At 36.4% G+C, this 14,073-nt stretch overlaps 1 protein-coding gene across 13 annotated transcripts in view; it reads right to left on the reverse strand.

The window, feature by feature from the left end:
* The window catches only part of SOX6 (SRY-box 6), a 379,857-nt gene that overhangs the window by 249,015 nt on the left and 116,769 nt on the right, over window positions 1-14,073 (reverse strand). The gene's annotated exons all lie outside the window — the stretch shown is intronic.

Below are 14,073 nucleotides of genomic sequence, written 5' to 3' on the forward strand. Positions count from 1 at the left end.
GAAAACTAAAGGGGACAGTTTACTTATATAAGTATTAGGTTTAAAAGTCCTGCCTGGAGCAAGAGAACTAAATCTTTTATGTTCCAAGAGAGACACATTCACACTGAAGAAATTTTGGAATAGCTTGGAAGGAAGTGCTAAAGTTCTATCTGTCCTCCAGGTCGTGTAGGTCCTTGCAGGTAGTGGTGCTGCTGTGACACATTCCACTGGAATGATGTCTGTAGCATCACTGCTGCCAACCTGCTCCAGAAGAGGTTGCATTTCAGTCATACTGAAGACAGAGAGAGACTGATGTATGTCTAGATGAAGGAAATTAAGAGATGCCAGCTGACTGCAAAGGTTTTAAGATGTAGCCTATAATATGCCAAGTGTTTTGGTGGCAGAGGGTATTTTCTGTGTATGGGATGAGCCAAATTTTGAAAAATAAAAAACATTTTACAATGAAATCATGATAGAGTAGGGAAACAAAGGAATTGGTTGTTATTTGCAGTTGTGCTATATATACACCATTTTAATAAATTGTGGGATATAACAGTTGGTGGTTTACTGTTAGTTCACCCAAAATAAATACATGTACGAACAAATCAAATTACTAAGTTAGTTTATACTCCCTGCCTTTCACAACCTGAAGCAACAAGGACAAAACTGAACAGCAGAAAGGGAGTTCCTCCAGCATTATGACAACCAAATCTCAGGGGGGCAATGCACAGGAATACTGAAAAGTCCTTCCTCAGCTGGAGAGAATGTGGGGCAGGGGAGTGCTAAAATACACGCAGGAGGATGCAGTGAGGAGCTCCCGCCCTTTGGTCAGGATGCACTGCCTGACGGGCACGGGGACACTGGCAGGGGCCCAGAAAGAAGGTATGGACACTGCAGGGCTGACAATCCTGCCATATTTATTAGTGGTAAGCTCCAGGAAATGTTCCACATAGCCCTCATAGTTTTCTGCCTTCAGACTTAAATGCATACACGCGCACACTCACACCATCCCTTCTTAAATTTCCTTTGAGGTTTCCATGTACTGCTGTTTTACCCTCAGGAGCTGCTTCTGCCCATGGGCTCTGCACTATACTCTGCTCTCCCATCCATAATAGCCAGTTGCAAATACTGGGTAGAATGCATTTTGTCACTGCTTTGATGAGACGTGGCTGTGTAGTGAGACGTACAGTGTTGACCAAGTGGTCTCACTGAAGTTATTACTGATCTAAAAGATAAGATAAGGAGTTCATTACCTATTCCCTGCTCTCACAGAGAACACTATTTCCCAAATTCAATGGGTCACTTCTCATCTCCTTCAAAGCCTATAGCTGTAGTTGTAATAAGATTAACAAAAAGAGGTCTCAGATATCACTGAATAAATAGGCAGCTGGGGTAAGAAAAAGGAAAAAAAATCCAGAAGGTAACTTCTTGTGTCTTTGGAAAGACAGAAGATAGATCTGTGAACTGAGCCTAATGGCAAAATGAGGAGAAATCCCATGTGAAGCTGGATTTATACACACATGACCATCTGTGTGTAGATATATAAATGTATATGTGTCTATGTGTTCATGTCTTTTTTCTTTGTCCATATTTTTATTATATATAAGGTTCAAGTCCTAACTGTGAAGAGAATGTGACCCATCCTTGTGACTTTTTTTTTCCCTGTACCCCGTTGTCCAGCTGTAAGCTGTGAAACACATCCAAGTTCCATAGAACGGGGAGTGTCGAGCCAGGCAGTTCAGGTTGAGCTGTTCCAGTTATCACTCCATTGAAAATGAACAAAAATTTCAAATAACAGAGGTCATGTTTGATTCTGGATCTTTCTGGGTTTTCTTTTGCTAGTTCCCACCCCCACGGTCTCACCTCTCTCCCAGCCTTCCCTACTTACCATAAAGTTATGATGCCCTTTGCTATAATAATGAATGGAATTCCCAGCTTATTATTTTAGAGGTTTAACTGATTCTCAGTGGTTTTCCTGTGTTTAGCACTTATACAAAGAGGCTTTTTCATATGCCTTTCAGCAAATAAACAAATAGGCTTGGAGTCAGTATTCATTTTAATTGTTTCACTAGTAGTCACATTTATTTTTGAAGATTTATTTTTTTGTAATTGCACTTTTGTGTCACTCTGCGTGCAGTTGTACTACACGTCCATCTATAAACCTGGACCTATTATCAGCAAGTAGAACATCTCCAACCTTAATCTTTTTATAAAAACATTTATATCTGCACAATGCTCATTGCTCAAAACTCTAAACATATATAAGAACTAGAATGTTGGAATCTTGCTTCCCCTTCTGTGTGTTATTTACTTTCAGGTAATCTCAGCTGAGAGCTTTCTAGTGCTGTCACAATGGCCAATTTTATACTGGACATTTTTCCCAATACAGATGTGTAACTATTTGCCTTTTCTTTACTTCTCTATAAATGCCATATGGACAGAAATCATTGAGTCACCAGAACATACATTTATTTTCCTGATATATTATGCTGTTTGATGTCATGTTGACATGTGATTGATGTTGGTTTTGCTTTTTTTTGTCTTTGTTTTGTTTCTTGGTTTCAATAAAAAGAGAATTTAAAAAAGGCTGTAAAGTGATGACTTAAGGCACTGACAGACATGAACATAGTATGCATCTCTTTTATGATGTGCTGCTGAGTAAACGGGTGTATTTCTAGCTTTAGATAACATATAGGAGACCTCTGAATTTTTATCATATAATGAAGTATTTGTGTAAGCCTAGCCTATAACCTCAAAAGAACTTTTTTTGTCTCACGAGAAGTACATACAGAACATGTTTTCAGTAGGGGCTTAACCCATGATTTAGGAGTCAATAAAGAAAGATTTTCCATAAAGAAATGAGAAAGCTACAATAGAAATAAAATACAACATACCAAATATTAAATATGTTCCATCAGCACAACAGTGTCTTTGTAAAGTAAAGAGCAGAAGGGGATGATTAATAGTAAAATGATATATATGTCAAAAGAAAAATAAATGCAATTTAGACAAAGTACACACTTATTAACAGAGAACATCATTTACAGTTATTCAGATGGGAGGAAGGCAAAGATGAAACTAGCAGAGAATGTATTTCACAATGTGAAGTCACATTCGTCTTGGTTCAGGGCTCCCTCCCTCTACAGCTGCAAAATAAAAATACTGGTGAAATCCTTGCTGACATAAAATTAATGTCTAAGTACCCAGTGACTTCAGCAGAATTAGGATTTCACTCAAGCAGCTTCAAGGTGCAGCTTCAGTAGGCAGACCTCCTGGATCACCAATGGGAGTGGCCCCACACTTCCCCCCAGGTTCCTGCAGCAGACACGCTGCAGTCACCGCCAGCTCTGACAGCCTGGGCACCAACCGGCTTTCTAAAGGGGAGCTGAGCCTGTGGGGTGCTCCCCATCCATCCTTCCTCTGAATGGCTATTAACAGGGTCAGCAAATGCCGGGGCCCTCCCAGGTGGCTATACCAGGCTCTGGGTTTTGGAGCACGGGGAAGAAAGGAGGGACAAAGGCACTCCAAAACAAGCACAGAGACCAGGTTAAGCTTAGACCAGTGAAAGACAGATGAACATGCCTGATGGACTCAATGTCTGCCCAGGCCCTACTAGGAAGCTGTCATCTGAAATCAACTGAAAGTTGCAGAGACATTATTTCTGCATGGTAGTATATTATGAGACGATTTTGGGAACATCTTCTCTGTATTTGCCACAAATCTTATAAAAATGACCAGATGTAAACTTAGTATTTCAAGCATTCCAAATTTTAAGATAGAAGGATACAAATATGTCATCAAGTTATATCACTCCCTGCAGAACCACAGGGCTCCCTGAAGGTGCCCCAACAGTTTGCCAATTCAGCCTGTTTGTGAAAACTGGTGATTCACTTTCCACAATGAAATACATCTGCAAACAAGTATACATAAAACAGGGGAAAATACAAGGCAGAAAGAAAATTACCATTTCATTCTGCATGCAAGAAACACCCTATATAATAGCTCCATAATCTCTGCCCATGATGCTCTAATATTTCCAAATAAACCAACACAAAACAAAGGTGTTTATAAGGTAGGAAAGAAAGATAAACTTTAAATTAAGAAGAAAGTTTGGAGAAGTTGTAAATTAAGAGAAAACAAAGTTCAAAAAATATCCAGTCTCAAAGCTCCTTCTTAACTACCTCTCTCAAAATCTTAAACTGTCCCAAAAATACTTTGATTATGGTCTAATCTACTCTACATGACCTTTGCAGAAATGATTCTTTGCAACTCTGGCAAGTTTCTTTCTCTGCCACTTTTGTGAGATGAATGACTCCTTCCATTTGCAAGGAAGTTCTCAGAATCTCTGCATTATAGGACTATTATTACTACAACTCATTGAGCTCTTGCTGTGTTCACAGATTTAAATCTGAAAGCCAGAAATTATAAACATATACCTCATTCAAGATAGTACACGCAGGCAAAGATTATACAAATTATTTCAATAATGTACATTATAGCTACAAAAAGAATGACATCAGAAATCTTTATTAGCATCAGACAAGAGCCTCAAATCTTAAATCAACTCACAAAATTTCTCTTTTTCTAAACTCCCTTTGATTTCTTTGCCTGTTAAATCCAATTGCTATACAAGTTGGTGCTACATGCTCTTAAAGTCACACAGAAATTTACCCACCCTGTTTAAATCATATTATCTTGATATAACATCCTATATGGAAGTTTAATGGAACACCAGAGACCACCTATGCATTGCTCAAATCACTCATCATCTTGATGCTCCTATAATTTTAATCTACAGTCATCAATTGTCTTCAGGATTTTACACTTTTTGAAAACAAATAGTTCTGCACCTTCTAACTGAACTTCAAGTCCACCTGCACTGCAGGATGTGGGTGCAAACATTTAAACAGAAATGCTCCACTCCAATCCTAAAAGACAGCAAGAAAAAAGATAAAAAACACCAGAAAGAAACACTAATAAAAAACACTAATAAAAAGAACTTAATTTAACTGAGCATTCCCACTTTCCAAGTATGTAGATGGAAAATAACACTGTATCAACACAGCCTATTAGTTCTCTCTATTAAAGAATTAGAAGATATGAGGAGGTCAAAAAAATACAGAAGAATGAAAGCATCAGAAGGACAGAGAATCCTTATAATTATATTATGGACAGTGTCAAAAAACATGAATTAAGTAACTCCCTATCCCCCTCCAAAACTCCAGAGTAGTATATAAATTTTTTGCAGTATTATAATCATCACTCTAGCAATATTACAATATACATTTTATTCCCTGTAATGCTAAGAACTATGAAGTAAATTATGATTGTCACACAAGTCTACATTTATGTTACACATAATAGTCTCACTAAAGAGTATCCAGGTTTTTATGAAAGTTACGAGGAAGTGATCTGATTTTAGGACTGTCATACTTTTAAGCAAATGTAGATTGACTTAAAGTAAACATTGCAGGAGGGAGCTCATGCTCTAGGCTTCACCAAGCAATCAGCAAGGCATCTGACACGCTACAGAAAACCTGCAAAATCCAGCAAATAAATCTTGTAACACCCATTCAGTATCCTACAAAGCACACAGTGGGGAGCTGACACATTATTAACTGACCGTAATTTTCACAAACTGTAACATACTAAGACCTTTATGACACACATGTGGTGAAATATACTTTTATGTATTATAAATGGCCATGTTTTTAAAGCATGTTAATCAAGATACTTCAAATAAATCATTGGGTTAAGTTAGTAACATCAAAAACATTACATATTACAGTAAGAATATTTGGGAAATGCCTCCATCTCATGACTCCACTCTAACAAAATCACAAGCTTTTGATGATGCAGTAACACGACAAAGGGACTGATTTGAGCAACAGAGAAGATAACCTTGGGACAGGCTACTGTCATAAAGTGGTGCTTCCCCTGAATATGAGTTTTTAAATCAAATTATATTTTATATTAACTTGCTAAAAACCTGTTCTTTCAATGACAGTAAACTCACAAGGGACAACGAAGGAAGGTTCCAAGGAAGACCTAACGCTATCCAGAAGGAAAGAATTGAAGATGATATGACACAGACTTCACCTCCACTTTCAGCCAAAGCATTTTTCCTTTTGCCTTGGTGAAGATTTATACAGCTTTACAGAGGCAAACCTCACCTGCCTCTCTCAGACACACCAAAAAGCAATTCTGGAAATGACAGAATACTGACTTTTGAAGCCTGACATTGTTCTGCCACACACAGGAATAACTTGAGGTCCCAAAGGTTCATAGAGGAAAATGGCACTTTGCCAACTCTTGTTACTGCCTGCCAACCTATAGATAATCTTCTTGTACTGTACTTCATCTGATAGTTTCACATTTACAACTCTTTAAAATACTCAGCATTTTCTATTTAAATAAAAGTAGACAAGATTAAAAACATAAACCAAAGTAGAAAATACAGGCTAGATTTGAAAGCTGAAAGCATTTTCCTCACTATTGTCCATTATTCTTTAATGTATCATTCTGTTTCTGCATGTAGGCCAAAAAAATAAATCCAATGTAAACACAAAAGGCAAATACCTTCTGAAGGCCAGGCAAATATTTGAAAAGCAAAAAAGAGATTCTGCTTTTATCTCTAGATCACCCTACAATTTAATGGTTAGTGGAGAGGGGTTTCTTTTTTCCTTTCTTTCTTGTTTTTCTTTTTCTCTTTAGTTCAGGGAATGCAGCAGGGGCAGGTCCACACTTCATAGTTCACAGAATGGTTATCAACCTATGAATTAGAACAATGGGATAACAAATGTCGCATAACCATATTTGTTGCCAAGCAGAGAGAAAAACTGCCACTATAAAAAGTATATGGCAACAAACCAACGTATTGAAAATCTTGATCCAGTATTGTTTTCAAATTATGAAAATTATGTGCCTCACTTTGTAATTTGATGTTTGTAATTCATAAGCAAAGTGCAGATGCCTGTATGGCATTGATTGTCTCAAGGAGGTTTCATGAAAGGTAACACCACTCCACAGACTAGAGATGAAGACCTGGGCCTTCAGCTGTGTCAGTAGTATTAAACAGTACTAAACACAAGAAAATAAAAAAGGTTATCTGTGAGCCAAAATGGTAAAGCTGACAAAACATTAACAGTGAGCCTACAATCTCCTAGTACACTTGATGTTAGTCACACAGTTCTCAGCCCACCACTGAACACAGATGTACAAGTGTTCAGTAGTTCTATATTGATACTCTCGGGCCAACAGCAAGTCTTTACCAATCACATGAATCCCAGCAATTCCACAAAAACTCTGTAACCTCATAAAATAAGAGCCAGTGCTTTCTTAAACTGCATGCAAAAAAAAATTTAAATTATTTTATAGTTAAAATAAAGTCATCTGTGGTAATGTTATTAAAAATATTGATGCATTAGGGTGAGGATTTTTTTATAGCAACAAATTAAGGATTTTTGAATAGCAATAACTACAGAGAGAAAAAATACATTTTGGTTTATCACTTTTTTGGAGCAGCAAGAAAAGAATAAGAAGGAACAAGAATATACAGATCAGAAGAAAAAGGGGATTTCTGTCTCAGAGTTCCATAATAAAATATATTTAACTCTTAGTCTCTGCATATGAGACAGTATTAAGCAAACATATATACCATGAACTAAAATTTTCAGTTTAATTAGTTATCTGGATACAGTGAAATTTGTTACAGCATTTGTTGCTTTGTCCCAAATCAGTTTCTATAGTAAGCTAAATGGTGTAATCAATGGCCAACTTAATTCTCACTCAGTTATCCATGCTCAAAGATCTTCTCTCCTATACAGATAAAACTACCTGAGAATGAAATGTCTGTGTTTAGGTTCTTCATTCTATATTTCTGTGTTGTTGTCTTATACTCCTCGACAGACTACGTATGATATCACATGCTATAACAACTTTTAATATATGATTTTCAACATGCAAATGTTCTTGTAAACACTAATATAAAATTATTGCATAACAAAGGATTACTTGTCTCTAACTTTTCATCTATATATCTCTGATTGATTATGGATTCATAGGAGTTTTTTAAGGGCCATGTGCTTTCAAAAAATATACGAACAAATATATTTCAGAAAAAAAGTCACTGAATATAAACAAAAAGAAGTTACTTTTAGGGTTAATCACCTGTCCACTGACTTCAGAGGTGTAAGAAAACATTTTAAATATGTTCAAGTTGTAAAGTGTATGCACTTTATTGGCTTTTATTTGATAGAAAAGTAATAAATACTCCTTTTAACTAAAGAGTTCTGATCAGCAAATCAGGATTATAGTAAAAAATAGAATTAATACTTGCCTAGTCTCTTAAGAAACATTTACAAATAAAAGCTATTAAAAAAAAATCTATTTTCCAGCAAACATGAAGAATCTAACTTAGCATCTGAACGCTATTTTGATTAGGTTAATTTTCAGTTTTCACCATATAATATCACATTAAAGATTACAGTATTGGCAACAGAATAAATGAGAAAAGGAATTATGTTCCAGACTATTACATAAATTAGGGGACATCAGCTCTTCATGGGCTACTACAGATATTGCCAGGAAGGTAGTTTACTTGAGTTTCTTCCCTTGAAGCCTTATAAAAAAATTTAGAAAAAAACCATGAAATAATAATATTAAAAAATAGTTGACAAAGCGTATTGATAGTATCGCTATAATCTCTAAAAGCAATCTTAATAATATTTTAGCTAATAAATAAACACGTACAATGTCCAATTCTCTGTTTCATACTAGAAATCCTGCAAGTGCAAGGTAGAAAATGGGGATGGTTACAGGTCTATTGCTATGTTAAAACTGACCCACACACTTCACAAGTCAAACTGGTAGCAACAGCCTGACGAATTGTAAGTGTTCTCATCTACTACTGATTTTATCCAGGGATTGTCAATAATTATTGATGACTATATTATTCCTCTAAAGTATAGATTATCATGTCTGAAAACAGAATGATGTATAAGACAGACAATACTTTTAAGGGAGTGTGAAGCTTTGTGCCTAATATTAATATGAAAATTACACAGGGTATTACTGTGCACATGCACATACATGGCCATAGGCTGATGCATATGTAAGTTCCCATACATACATATGCAACTACGTGTACATATTTGCATAAGTAGAAATACATATAAATAATTGGCAAAACGGACTTGTATCCACATATTTATGTAGTTGTGCGCATGCTTCTATACACACATACATAAATATGTAGATAAGAAGATCTATAACCTGCATATAACTATGTGTTGCTTAGACAGACACAAATATACATGCATGGAACTCACTAAGCTAATTGTTACTAATGAGAACTGCAGTAACTGACACAGTGCCTCATATGACCACGGTGCTTGCTCACAAATTTTCTAAAGCATAGATCACTTCCTACTCTGGTTCTAAAAACCACAGTACAGGTTCACAAAGAGACATTTTTTTAATAACAATAAATAGGGTTTTTTTCATTTGCCTACTGTGTGATTCAGTCTCTCTAGACTTGGTTGGTATCGGTCAATCCATTTTGCAGTTTTAAAAGTTTTTGAGGAGGTGGTCAAACATATAGGTATATCTTTTAAACTGAAACTGTTGCTTCAGTGCTGGAGCTGCAGAAGTAAAATCTGAACATCACCACTGATGAATCAAAATTCAACTAAAAAATAGTGCTTTAACAGTAAAGGTGAAGTAAAGCAAATCTTTCTTTCTACATATGCCTCTATGTTGTTGCAAGAGTGCAGGCAATTTTATTTCTACAGCTTCTATCATCATCTGCGACCTAAGGCATGTTGATTGTATCCTTAAAGGATAATGGTGTGATAGGGCAAAAAAACATCCAGAAAAAGGCTCAATAATTTATTTGCTGGCACCAGATTCCTTTCTCACTTATTCCCTGAAAACATCAGTTGTAGGAAGATGAGAAAATTACATTTCTCATACAATGCACAAATTATTATTGATACTAGTAGTCGAAGTACTCACTTCTTATTCTTTCTTTTCTTGACTTTTTAAAAACTGCTAAAAGCAGATAGCAGAAGACAGAGGACACAGTAACTCTGGATTACATGTCACAGCTGTAGGGTGCAGGAGAGAAAAACCCTGATGAAGTCCATATACTCTCTTTAGAACTATATCAGTATAGCTCAAAGCAGAATCTGATCCTCCCCAAAACACAAAGCCGCTATTACTGATGCTTGTTTCAGTTGACTTCGACATCAATTCCAAAACTTAGTTCTTTCTTTGAAATAGGAAGACTAGGCAACTATGCACTGAATGCCTAGATCTGAACCCTGACAAGCAAGGGAAGCTTATTATTCTCCTTCTTATAACACAGCAGCTCCCTTCCTAATAGGCATTTAGAACAAAACAATGTTTCTCTCCTGCAGGGTTTTATTTGGCCTTTAGATTAAACAGCACTCTAGGTTAGTAATCAGGTTTACCAGGGAGTTGTCATGGGGTCACTAGCAGCTACTTTGCTTTCCCTCAAGACTGTGCTCTGTAAGGTGATGAAAGTGTTAAACAGACTACAACTGATGGGAAAAGCAGAAAGAAAAAACAACAATATCCTAAAAACATTTCTTTTAAAGAAAAAGCAGTCTACTGAAAAATAATAGGCAAGAAAGATTCAGTATAAACTCTAGTAAATCACATATATTACCTCAATAAATGCTAAAAGCCTATACTTGCTTTACACTGGTAAAGCAAAAACGAAGAAATTGGTGATTTAGCTCACATTTTTCATGCAAAAAAATTGGGATGTATGGTTATACACATGGCTTTTTTTTAAATCCAAGTTAACAGGGAGGTAGAACAAATGTCTTTAAATTGGAGCTAAATAAGCACAGTCCTGATGAAAACTCTGCTTTGGAGGAAAAAAAAAAAGAGCATAAACAGGATTTGGCTACTGCAGTTCTCACTAAGTTTTAAACAGATGATTCTTCCACTGTAAAATGACAAGAAACTTGCACATGGACATAAACTATTGGACAGCACACAAACTGTTATATATCCTTTACTTTATCCATCCCTGTTCAGAGGTAGAAAGGCCAAAAGGATGCCACTGAGCAGTAGTGACATCTGTGCATGATAGCTGCTGCTGAAGTGCCCAGCTTTGGCCTCCTCCCAGCACCATGGAGTTTGGTTGGTTGACCTATTTAAGGAGAAGCACCCTGAAAAATCTCCTCTCTGTTCTGAACATCACTGTTTGCCTCCTACACCGAACACCTCATCACTCCAGTTCGTAAAACAGACCCATTTGTGGGACAACACTCAATCTACTGTCCTTTGGCTCTCACAAATCTGGGTGAATATTGTTAGGGCAAATTTGTTGTGCGTTTTGTTTTGGTTGGTTGGCTTTGTTTGGTTTTTAGACTAGGTAAGTTTAATTTTTTTCCAGCTCTAACATTTTACAACATATTTTCTTTTAGGAGAGTTCTAATGATTCTATATTCTTTAATATATTGTAGAGATAGACACCTATATGCAAAGTCACAAGATCACCCAGAATTTGTCCTTTTTCATGACACAATCTTGTAATTTTATGTCTGACCACTCTAAGCTGCTGATGCTCCATAAGGACTCTGTAAAAGCTGGAATTGTTCGAGAGGATTTTTGGTAATATTACAGCCTGAAGCAAGGCTAAGCACCAGCTGCACCATATTTATCTACTTGTTTATGAAAGAGTTTCCCCCTCATTGTGTGGATAACTGACCTTAGCCACAGCTAATAAGACATGAGCTTCCTTGAACTACGCAGCTTTACACTGAATCTTATAAAATACTTCAGTGTTATCCATGTAGCTTCACTGAGCTTCTAATGAACTGAATCACATTCTCTCTCCAGTACTGTCATCACAGACAAGGTGTGGTCCAAGAAGCAAAAATAACCTGGCCCAACCTTTGCTTTGGCCTTTTCTTTCTGTAGACAAGCTTCTTCCTGGCTACCGCCAGGCTTTTATAAAGTAGAGAATCAAGCAAGGTACAGATATTTATGCTCCACCCTACCCATCATCTCCTCTTACTGCCCCAAACATAGTGGCAAGAATGGCTTACTGCAGGCTAGCTGCTTCAGCAGCCTCCCTTGAGTGCAGCTGTGTTTCCAGATGTGTGCCTAGTTAGTCAGAGACCTCTGGAACTTCATCTCTCCTCAGTCTTAAGTCTTTAAAGAAGTTGGGAGCTACAAGGTCTGCGTTGAAGAAAATACAACAATTTCACTTAACATGAAAACCCTGCTCAGTCAAACTAGTTCCACTAAATCAGAAGATGTCTTATCAGCCTATTCCAGACATGTCTAAATTTTTTTTTTAGCTTCTTTTCTGCCTTTTTTTTTTTTGCTGTAGTACACAACTGAGAACAGCTACAACTTGCAAAAAAAGCAGAGATCAGGTCAGCCATGCTAAACTGACTTGTATGGGGACATTTTTCACAGGTTACACTGCCATGCTGTTGAATTTGAAATAAGTCACTGGAATGGACACAAAAAAAGACAGTTTCTGCTTGATATCTTTTGTTTCCATTTTTTATTTAAGGATATTACTTTTATCCTGGTTGATATAAATAATAAAAATTAAATAACACCTAATTTATGCTGGTTTACTGTTGCAGAGGGTCAAGACTGTTTCTCTTCAGTTTTAAATTTTTTATTGCAAAATGGTTATTAAATTCTGTCAGTTGAACCAGTGCAGTGCTAAAGCTCAACTGTCAACTACATATATATACACAAAATACCATAAAACCTGAAATATTACTTCAAAATCCAACCAATTTGTCTAATTTGTGGGTTAGTACACACATAAGTAATATAATCACCTTAATCATTCCAAATAAGCACACAGTGAGTTTCATTTTGTGTTGGGCTTTTTTTTTTCCCCCAGCAGCACTTTACTAGTTGTTCCTGATGATATTCCAAGCAGAGCATTCCAAAGAGTCACTCGTGCAGGAAAACAGTTGAGCTAAACTCAAGTTGCCAGCTCTTTTCTAATTTTAAGTTTAGCTTTCCCATTCTGAAGCAAGCATTCCTCTCCAATACTAGTTAAAAGAGCTTATCTAATTTAACTTTCATTTTTTTCCTTAAACATCTGGGAAACTTCATTTCTCTAATCAGTTTCTTACTTTCCTCCACTAATTACAATCTTGTTTTTTCTACGTATATCATTTCCTGTGTGATAATTTTTTCATCATTGGGTTTCTTGCTCTTTATATATTTCCTAGATGCTGGTGTTCAAACTCAGAAAATGCAGCTTATTTACATCGCCCCCACTCTCCTTAAAAAACCCAGCTAAAATGTGCCACAAAAGTTATTTGCCTCTACGTATGTCTGAATATTTAGCACAGCTTCCAAAATGCCACCATTTGTTGCCCTGATAGCTCCATCATCAGCAAATTCTAGGATTTTAATTTACTCTAACATGATGAGACGCCCTTCAGAGAAATTGGCCACCAGCTGTCTCTCTGCTCGAGGAGGCCAAAGTCACATGCAAAACAATGACGCTTGTCAGACAAACGCCACTTCTCTGTTTCACTTCCCTCACTGCCTCTTCTTCCTTTCTATTTCTCCTTTGCCCGAGGCCATATCTTAATCCCATTCCCCAAATTAAAAGGTTTCTTCCTTTCTGTATGGCTCATGAAAGGCTACCACATCGAACTACATTGCTGTAGGGGCTCAGCCTTCCAAGTTGGAATACTTTCAGTTTTCATCTGTATTTTCATTCTTGTATCACCCTTTCATATAGCTTTCAGGCTATTTCATACATAATAGGTTAAAGTCTGGAGATGATAAACTCTTTTTCACTGAGCCAGATACTGTAGTTACATCATATGCATACTGAATTCTATTCTACAAACAAATAAGGATTTTTTTTTTAAATTCTACTAATTTAAGTAACAGCATACAATGCAGTAAAAGTTATCAAATGTTGTATATAGTCATTCTAGTCTCCACAGTAACAGGCTATCATTTAAGAGATTTTGCATTCCCTCATAACACACTAAAGAGTGGAGAATACACTGAAAAGAATAAATGCTTATCATACCTATTCATTAGTATCAGGGGCATAAATATAAC

This window comes from Corapipo altera, unplaced genomic scaffold (assembly GCF_003945725.1).
Source record: "Corapipo altera isolate COAL_440 unplaced genomic scaffold, ASM394572v1 78, whole genome shotgun sequence".
In the NCBI taxonomy this organism is placed as follows: domain Eukaryota; kingdom Metazoa; phylum Chordata; class Aves; order Passeriformes; family Pipridae; genus Corapipo; species Corapipo altera.